General features: G+C 35.4%; 1 non-coding gene across 1 annotated transcript; it reads right to left on the minus strand.

Annotated features, from left to right (window-relative positions):
- Positions 1–473: 473 nt before the first annotated feature.
- LOC133752662 (U6 spliceosomal RNA) lies at positions 474–580 on the minus strand. Its single transcript, XR_009864962.1, has one exon. It is a non-coding gene; the product is annotated as a U6 spliceosomal RNA (small nuclear RNA).
- Between the last annotated feature and the right edge of the window lie 9,016 nt (positions 581–9,596).

A 9,596-nucleotide genomic window follows, 5' to 3' on the forward strand; every position in this document is an offset into this window, starting at 1 on the left:
TCTGATTTTAATTATTTCTCTTCTCCTGCTAGCTTTGGGTCTGGTTCGCTGCTGATTTTCTAGATCCTTGAGATGAACTGAAAGCTCATCTATTTGGTGCCTTTCCAATTTCTTGATGTAGGCACCTATTGATATAAACTTTCCTCTTAACACTGCTTTTGCTGTATCCCATAAGTTTTGGTATGTTGTGCTGTTATCCTCATTTACTTCTAGAAAATTTTTGATTTCTCTTTTAATTTCTTCTATGACCCATTGTTCATTCAGGAGCATATTGTTCAATCTCCATGCGTTTGCCTATGCTCTAGAGCTACCTGAATTGCTAATTTCCAACTTCATTCCACTGTGGTCTGAGAAGCTGCATGGTATGATTCTAATTCTTTTGAATTTGCTGAGACTTGCTTTATGGCGTAGTATGTGGTCAATCCTAGAGAAGGTTCCATGTACTGCTGAGAAGTATGTAAATTCTTTATGTGTAAAAATATGAACGCTTCACGAATTTGCATGTCATCCTTGCGCAGGGGCCATGCTAATCTTCTCTGTATCGTTCCAATTTTTGTATATGTGCTGCCGAAGCAAGCACTTCTTTCCTTTTCTTAATGCATTAGGCAGACCTTCCAACACAATGATGAAAAGCAATGGTAAGGGAGAAAATGTTTCTTTGTTCCAAGTTTCTCACCATTTGGTATATTAGCTGCTTATTTTGCGGGTTTTTTTTGTAAAGTTGAGGATATTCCCTTTTATTCCTAGTTTATTGAGCACATTTTGCACATCTTTTTCTTCTCCTTTCCCTTTTTAACTTTGTGTTTAAGTTTGGGAAATTTTCATGGACATATATCAAGCTCATGGATATTTTCTTGTCCATTTATAACCTACTGATGAGGCCATTAAGTGCATTCTTCATTTCTTTTACAAATATTTTGACATCTAGCATTTACTTTTTATTCTTTCTTAATTCCCATCCCTTTTCTGAGATTATTTCTTGGTTCTTGCTTGTTGTCTACATTCCCATTAGAGTCTTTAATATGGTCATAATAGTCTTTTTAAATTCCAAAACCTGTGCAATATGTGAGTTTGTTCTGATACCTACTTTGTCTCTACAAATTGTAATTTTTCTTATTTTTATCATGCCTTGTAACTTTTTGTTGAAAGCTGGACATAATGTATTGAGTAATCGGAACAACATTAGTTACATTTCTGGTGTGAGGTATTGTGATAATCTGTACAACAAACAGCTCAGCTGTTTCTCATGTTTACTGTGACTAATGCAAAAGTTTTGACTTCTAGCTTTCTTGTATTTCTGCTTGTCTTTGTGTTTGCCTAAGAACTTATTAAAATGAAACTGTATATTATAGTTCTTTCTGAATTAATCCATTGATATTATCCTGAAGCCCTGCTGATGTGATGATAAGATGCAGTGGAAGAGGACTTTTCTGTTCTCTTATAATAAAACTCTACTTTGGTTTGTTTCCCTAAATCTGTGAGCTGTGACTTTCATCAGTTGTTATTAGTCTTTTCATACCCATCACTTAACTGCAGCAAGGAAGATAGAAGAGGCTATAGCTGGTCAATTTTCCCTACACTAGTTCAGATAAGATTCTTGTAATGCAGTTTCCATTTCATTGATATCTTTTTTGTTGTGGATAATGTCTGGTCATATTTCAAAATGATGCCTTCCCATATCCATCTGCTCTACACCCAGAAAGGACTTTTTCCCCTGATATTCAATGTCAGAACTTGGTAAGCTTTCTGGAGGTGAGTTTAGGAAAATATGGAGCTCTCCCTAATGCTAGGCCTTTAGGAGTTTTTCATTCTCAAGATAGCCCAGCAGTCTCTAGAAAGTCATGAAAATCACCATGTAAGTATTCTGACTTATTTATATATTTAATAGTTTCCTTCAGGTGCTATGATTCACTGTGTTTATCAGTTTCTCTAGATTTTGAAATGGCAGTTTTCCCTGTAGTCTCAATTCACTGACATATTTTCCAAAAGTCACTGTTGTCCTACGAGGAATTCAAAAGAATAGTTTTGTGGAAACTTAATGAGATATTTGATTACATTAAGAAAACAATTCATAATATGAATGAGAAATTCTGCAAAGAGATTAAAAATCATAAAAAATGAACCAATTAGAAAACTTAAAGCTAAGGAACACAATAAATAAATTTAAAAATATAGTAGAAATTCTCAACAGTAGAACTGAGCAGGTAGAACAAAGAATTTCTGAGCATGAATACAAGTCTTTTAAAATTTACCAGTCAGACAAAAAAGAGAAAAACAAAATTAAAAAGATGAAGAATACCTCCAAGACCTATGAGATATCACTGAGTGAGCAAACATTTACAATATGGGTGATCTAGGTGTAAAAGAGAAAAAACCTGTTCAAGAAAATAATTGCTGAAAGCTATTGATATTTGGGGAAAGGTATGGACATTCAGCTCCAGGAAACTGAAAGGGCCCTTAATAGATCTGATTAAAATAGATTCTCCCTGGGGCTTACAATAGTCAAAAATATGACAGATAATTTTAAAAACGTCAAATCACTTATAAAGAAATTCCTATTAGATTAATGGCAGACTTCTGAACTGAAACATTATAGGCCAGGTGAAAATGGGACAAAATATTCAATGTTCTTAAAGAAAGAATTTTCCACCCAAGAATATTATAAAAAGAAATGACCATATAAATATTATCAAATGTTGAGAAATTATAATAGAATTAAAAATGAGTGAATGTTCCAACATGGGAAACAGTTCACACAGCAGGCTGATAGAATGACAATTGCTTTAAGTAACACTCTTACCTCATGAATCAGCGCTTAAGGCTTCCTGGTCTGGCTGAAAAGCCCATGAGAACATTTCATGGTATGGAAAGCCAAGACAATGGGGCAAAAATATTCTACATGATGGATCTCTGTGAGTGAGATCCCAACAGAAAGAAGTGGCCATCAAAGAAGGATGTACTTATGTCAAGAGCCTCAGCTGGTCACTGATATCATACATAAGAGTGTTAATTGTTAAATTAACTACAGGTATCACTGTGCACTAACTCCCCATGCAGGACATCTGTCCTCAAATGGTTGCATTATGAGAGTTAACAGTGATACTTATTCTCAAACAGTTGTGTGTGTGTGTGTGTGTATGTAAATTGTTGAAATCCTTACTTAGTATAGTGTTGGTCTTCTGTGTACAAAGTGAATTGAAAATGAATCTTAATGGAGAATGGGACTGGGAAGGGTAGAGGGAGTAGAAGGAGGGGTGGAAGTGTGGGTGGGAGAGTGGGTATGGTGAGAATAACTACTCTTAAAGTTGTACATATGAAGTTTTTATTCCTTAATTAATTAATTAACTAATAAAAAATGTTTAGTAGAATTTACCAGAAAAACTACTTATGGTTTTAGTTACCTCTGAGATAAGATTTTTAAAATGAATTTAATTTCCCAATGCATATAGGACTATTGAAATCTTTTTATCTTTCTTTGCCAGTTGTGACCAGAGGGCTACATTTTTTCACTCTCCTTCAACCTTTTGTATACAGAAAGGAACCACAGGACTATGTCTTGGGACTGAGAGCTGGGCTGGTACAGCCCAACAATGTGAAGATCGTAGTGATTGCTGTCCAGAGCCAAGTGCCTGTGGACCAAATCTCTGGATTTCCTCCAGTATCAGACAGAGAGAGGGCAATACCTTGGTGGTACAGACTTTCTTGTGCATACTTCACCACCGGGCTTTTGCAGGATTAATGTGCACCCTACAGGGCCTGGTGACTATAGGACTTGCCTGAGTAGCAAGGGCTTCCCTATCAACCTAGTGCCTTGGCAGACTACAAGGAATTATGGGAATGTTTGGGGATTTAGTGTAAGCACTGATCAGGTCCCAACAGTCCCTGAAACCTAGGTCAGTAAGTGTAGAGATACGCTGTACTTGCTTTAGTGTTCAAAGGAGTTTTATGATCCTGGTTGAGCAATCTTACTCCTCAGCCATTGTCACCATTGATTGGTAGGAGCAAGTACCAAGAGCTGAGGCCATATTAGTAGCAGAAAAGCCATATTATAGTGAGATTTGGTCCTATTTTCAGGCTGAACTGGTTTTGGTGTGCTGAGGTCTCTGGATGTGATATAGCTGTGTAGCATTTGTGGACATGGATCAAGAATCCTAAGCCTATCATGGCCAGTAGAAAGGCTTGCAGGGATAGGTTACCTCTATTCAGGCCCTTCCCCAATGTGTAATAAACAACATATCAACTACGATTTGGGACACATTTGAGTTTGAAGGGTATTTTAGGACAGAATCAATAAAAACACTAACAGCAGAACTGGAGCAAACTGCAATTTAGGGGTGCTGTCTAGTACTGAAATAGAAGTGTCTATAGGTTCTGGGAGAAACAGACTACTTAGAATATCCAGGAAAGCCACAGATAAAGCCAGATTACTAAAATGAACGTTTCAATGCACAATTGACTATGTATACCAACAGGCATCAAAAAATTCAGGTGACCTCGATCTCACTTAAACAGCAAAATATAGTGCCAGAAGCCAAACATCTAGGAATTGAAATTTTCAGATTCTTGGATGAAGATTTCTAAATAGCTGTTTGAAGGAGACTCAATGAAATTCAAGAAGACAAAAGAAATGATTCAGTATTCTAATAGATTTTAACTAAAAAAACAGGAGCAATTAAACAAAATCAAGCAGAAATTCTTCAACTGAAAAATACAGTAAGTGAAATTAAAAACACAATAGACAGCATCAAGAGCTGAATAGGTAGAACAAGAGATAGAACCAGTGAGCTCAGAGACAACTTATTTGAATACATACGGTTGGAGGAGAAAACAGAAAAAAGACCAAGAAGAATGAAGAAGTTTATGGGAAATATGACGTCTCATGAAAAGAACAAATATTCACTATTAGGATTCAAGTGGAACTCAAGAATGCCAAAGGGATAGAAAGTATATGTAAAGAAATAATTACATAAAACTTCCCAAACTTAAAGAAAGATATAACCATCCAGGTACAGGAAGGTCAGAGATCACTAGTCAGATTCAACCCAGCCAAGTCAACCCCAAGACCTATTAGAGTCAAGATCTCTACAGATAAAGAGAAGATTCTCAAAGCCGTGAAAGGAAAGGAATATCTCAAATTTCTCAGCAGAAACTTTACAGGCCAGTAAGGAGTGTTGCCAGATAAGAATACTGTATTTAGCAAAGTCATCTTTCAGATACGAGGGAGATTGGCCCTTGTCCTGTTGAGGAACAACTTACTATTTTATTTTTTTAGTATTTTCTTGGTCTACTTAATACCATCGGTTGAATGCTTTAATTAACCCACAATTATTCTTGGGAGTTTAAATAAAATTGTATTTAAAATTATATTTAAAAATAAGAGTGGGAATAAAAGAGAGAGGAGATATACAGTTCAGCACATGCTCACTCAGACTAACCCTTAAGGGTAAAGCTGGAAATGTGCCATGGGACCCCAAATCCCATTTAGTTGGCAGGTACCAATGCCATCTTACTAGTTATAGTGATCAGTTTAAGTTCATAACTGATCATAAAGATAGGATTAAGTGTCAAAGGGATCACATTAATAAGAACAGAGTCTGCTAATAATAACTGATAGAATTAAAAAGGAGAGAACAATCCAACATGGGAAGTGGGATACACAGCAGACTCACGGAAAGGCAGATGTCCTAAACAGCACTCTGGCCTCAGAATCAGCCTGTATGGCATTTGGATCTGGCTAAAAAGTCTATGAGAGGCTCAACTCTCTGCATCTTTGCTGAGCTGCCCGCCTGGCCTGGTCAGGTGTAATCTCTCCACTCAACATGTAACCTCCCTCCTTCCTCCTCCCCAGTCTCTCAGGCTCTGTCTGGAGAGGTGCCCATCCATCCTTACAGATGTCCCTTCCCTAATAAACCTTGCTATTTTACCTCCCAAAAGAAAAAAAAAGTCCATGAGAGTTTCTCAGCCAAGACACTGTGGCAAAAAATGATCTAAATGAAAGATCTCCGTGAGTGAGATCCCAGTGGAAAGAACAGACCATCAAAGAAGGAAGTAATTTTCTCTGAACTGAGGCAAGAATTTCCACTTTGATTATGCCCTTGTCTATATAAGGTTAGAGTTGGCAAACTCAAGAGGCTTCCATAGCCTTGGCACTCATGACAAGAGCCCTGGGTGATTACTGATGTCATAAATAAGAGTGCCAATTGTTAAATCAACAACAGGAGTCACTGTGCAGTTATTCCCCATGTAGGAGCTCTGTCCTTAATGTGTTGTACTATGAGAATCAATGATAAAACTAGTCTTCAAACAGCACTTTATATTTTGTGTTCCTGTGTAGGTGCAAACTGTTGAAATCTTTACTTAATATATACTAAGTTGATCTTCTCTATATAAAGATAATTTAAAAATGAATCTTAATGAAGAATGGGATGGCAGAGGGGTAGGAATGGGATAGTTTGCAGGTGGGAGGGTGTTTATGAGGGAAAAAAACTGCAATAATCCAAAATTGTACTTTCAAAATTTATATTTATTAAATATAAGTTTTCTTTAAAAAAAGAAGAAAAAGCAAATGTAATATCAAACAATCAAAATGTATGGAGTAATGAAGCAAAAATGTAAAATTTTTCATTAGGATTTCTTATCTATTTTTTTGTTTTTCTATTTCTCTAGCTTTATAATCAATGTTAAGCGTTTATCATTTCAAGATATCTTGTTATACCAAAAGTTTTTGGTAAACCTCATAGAATCTACAAACAAGAACATATACCAGATTTGTCAAAAATAATTTACAAAGAATCAAGTTTCATACTAGAAAAAACCATTTATCTACAACTGAAGATTGAAAGACAGGGAAAAAAGAAAACTAACTACAGCAAAAATATGGAGAAATAACAAAATGGCTGTAGTGAGACTATCTATCAACAATTCCCTTAAATGTCAATGAATTAAATTCTCCAATTAAAAAATATAGTGATTAAATGGATATGGAGGATGGAATTCTTCCAAATTCTTTATATGTGACAGCATTGCCTTCATACCAAAACCAGACAAAGACTCAACAAGAAAAGAAAGCTACAGGCCAATATCATTGATGAAGAGATTCAAAAATCCTCCATAAAATGCAAGCAAGTTGAATCCAATACTACATTTCAAAAGATCATGCACAATTAACAAATGGGATTCATCTCAGTGATGCAAGTTAGTTCAACATAAACAAATCAATAAAGTATGACACTAGGTCAACAGATGAAGAATAAAAATTGAAAGATATCTTCAATAAATGCAGAAAAGGTATTTGACAATATTTAACATCTATTAGTGGTTAAAACAAAAAACCTCTCTGACCAAATTTGTTATCAAAGGAACATATCTCAACATAACAAAGGCTATACAGAACAGCTAATATTGTATTGAATGGGAAGAAATTAAATGCTTTCTCTGTCAGATATGGAACAAGGCAAAGATGCCAACACTCACTACCTTTACTCAACATAATACTGAAAGTTCTAGCAAGAGCATTTAAGCAAGAGAAAGAAATAAGGAGTATAAATTCAAATTGGAAAAAAGGATGTCAGGCTGCCACTACTTTGTCACTGTTTTCAGATAACATAATCATGTGATCATGATGCACACACACACACACATGCCCAAAGGCTCCACCAAAAATCTGTCAGAACTAATAAATTCAAAAAGCTCACAGTATACAAAAGGCAATCTATAAAAATCAGTAAGGTTGTTATATATCTGTACAGAATCACCTGGAAAAAAAATGAAGAAAAAATTCCATTTCCAATAACTAAAAAAATCCTGTGGTTAAATTTAGCCAAAGAAGTGAAAGTTCTCTACAATGAATCTGCTGCACCAGGTTACTGGCAGTCCTATATTCTGTGACTGTGCATATTATGCATGGGTCAAGAAACTGAAAAGGGTGGTGGTTTAGTTGGGTCCATTGGGACTTTCCCAACCCAACTCCAGAAGTCCAGAACTCCTGAGTTCTGTGGAAAGATCTCATGTAGGGCTCAGTGCTCACACTAGAATGCAAAGGTGCTCTATATGGTTCTTGCACCTGAGTGAATGGGGTGCTCAGGCAGTGCTAGCTCACCCTACACAGTGAGCCAGTTCGTTCACCTTGGCACAGAGAAAGGTTGAAGCTGTGAACCTGTAGCCAACATGACCATCCTCTCCACCTACTGATGGCACTCATATATCTTTCTTGCCAATTTTGGTGTAAATCTTGACATTTTCTCCAACCAAAAATGCTGACCATAGCTCCCTGACACCACACAGCACACACCTCTGGAATTCTTCTATAAATCACAGACATTCCACCAAATCACAGAGGGACAATTCTGAAGACAAAGCCATCAGAGGAGATACAACAAGTGATTCCCCAAGATGCATAAAAATTAACATAGGAATGCAAGAAACATGAACCAGGAAGATAAGATGACTCCCCAAAAGGTACACAATTATACATCAATATTAGACTGTGAAGATGTGGAGACTGATAAAATCCCTGAAAAGGAATTCAAAGTAATGGCTGAAATATTACTCAGAAGCACAGAGAAGCAGTTGCATGAAATAACTATATATGACATATTTGAAAAATTATACAATGAGATAAAGATATTAAAGAAAAATCAAACTGAACTATTATAAATGAAGAATTCAATAAGACAAATAAATATAAGCTGGAAAGCCACAAAAACATTCTCATGAGGCAGAAGAAAGAATATCTGACCTAGAAGACAAATTTTTGGAAATATCTCAAACAAAAAAAAATGAAAAAGTTAGAAAAACTGAAAACAGTGTTCAGAACTCATGGGGTATCATAAAGTGAACAAGTATATATGCCTAAGAAGGTCATGAAGTAATGGAAAAAGAGAATGGCTTAAAATGTATTCACTAAAATAATAGCAAAAAAATCCCCCCAATTTGGAGGAATATATAAACATCCAAGTACAGGAATTTCATAGATCCCCAAATAGACTTGATCAGAGAAGATCTTTACCATTGCACATTATAACAAAACATTCAAAAGAAAATATCTTAAAATGAGCAAGAAAGAAATTCTGGATTACTTTTAAAGGATCTCTGATTAGGTTGACTTCAGATTTTTTTTTTGCATGAGAAGCCTTACAGGTCAGGAGACAATGGAGAGATATTGTTCAAATCCTAAAAAAAAAAGTCAACCCAGAATACTAATACTTCTAGAACTTCTCACTTATAAATTTAGGTGAAAAAAAAAACCTCCTGAGAGAAAAAAAATTAATTTGTCACTATACAGACTACCTTACAAATGATATTTAAAGATGTACTACACACGGAAATTGAGAAAGATAATCATCCTCATGAAATAGTGTGAAAGTAGAAAGCCTTATAGTAAAAATATAAATGAGAACAAAAACAAACAATAGGATGATTTAAAGAAAATGTCAGCACCAAGTCATTACTTATTAATAATAACCTTGAATGTAAATAAACAAAATTCTCTAATTAAAACACACAAATTATGAATGGGTTAAAAAACAAAACCTATCAATATGCTATCTATAAAAAAGCACACTTCACCAACAGACAAGATTTAAAGAGAAAGAATG

Source organism: Lepus europaeus, chromosome 2, assembly GCF_033115175.1.
Source record: "Lepus europaeus isolate LE1 chromosome 2, mLepTim1.pri, whole genome shotgun sequence".
Taxonomy (NCBI): domain Eukaryota; kingdom Metazoa; phylum Chordata; class Mammalia; order Lagomorpha; family Leporidae; genus Lepus; species Lepus europaeus.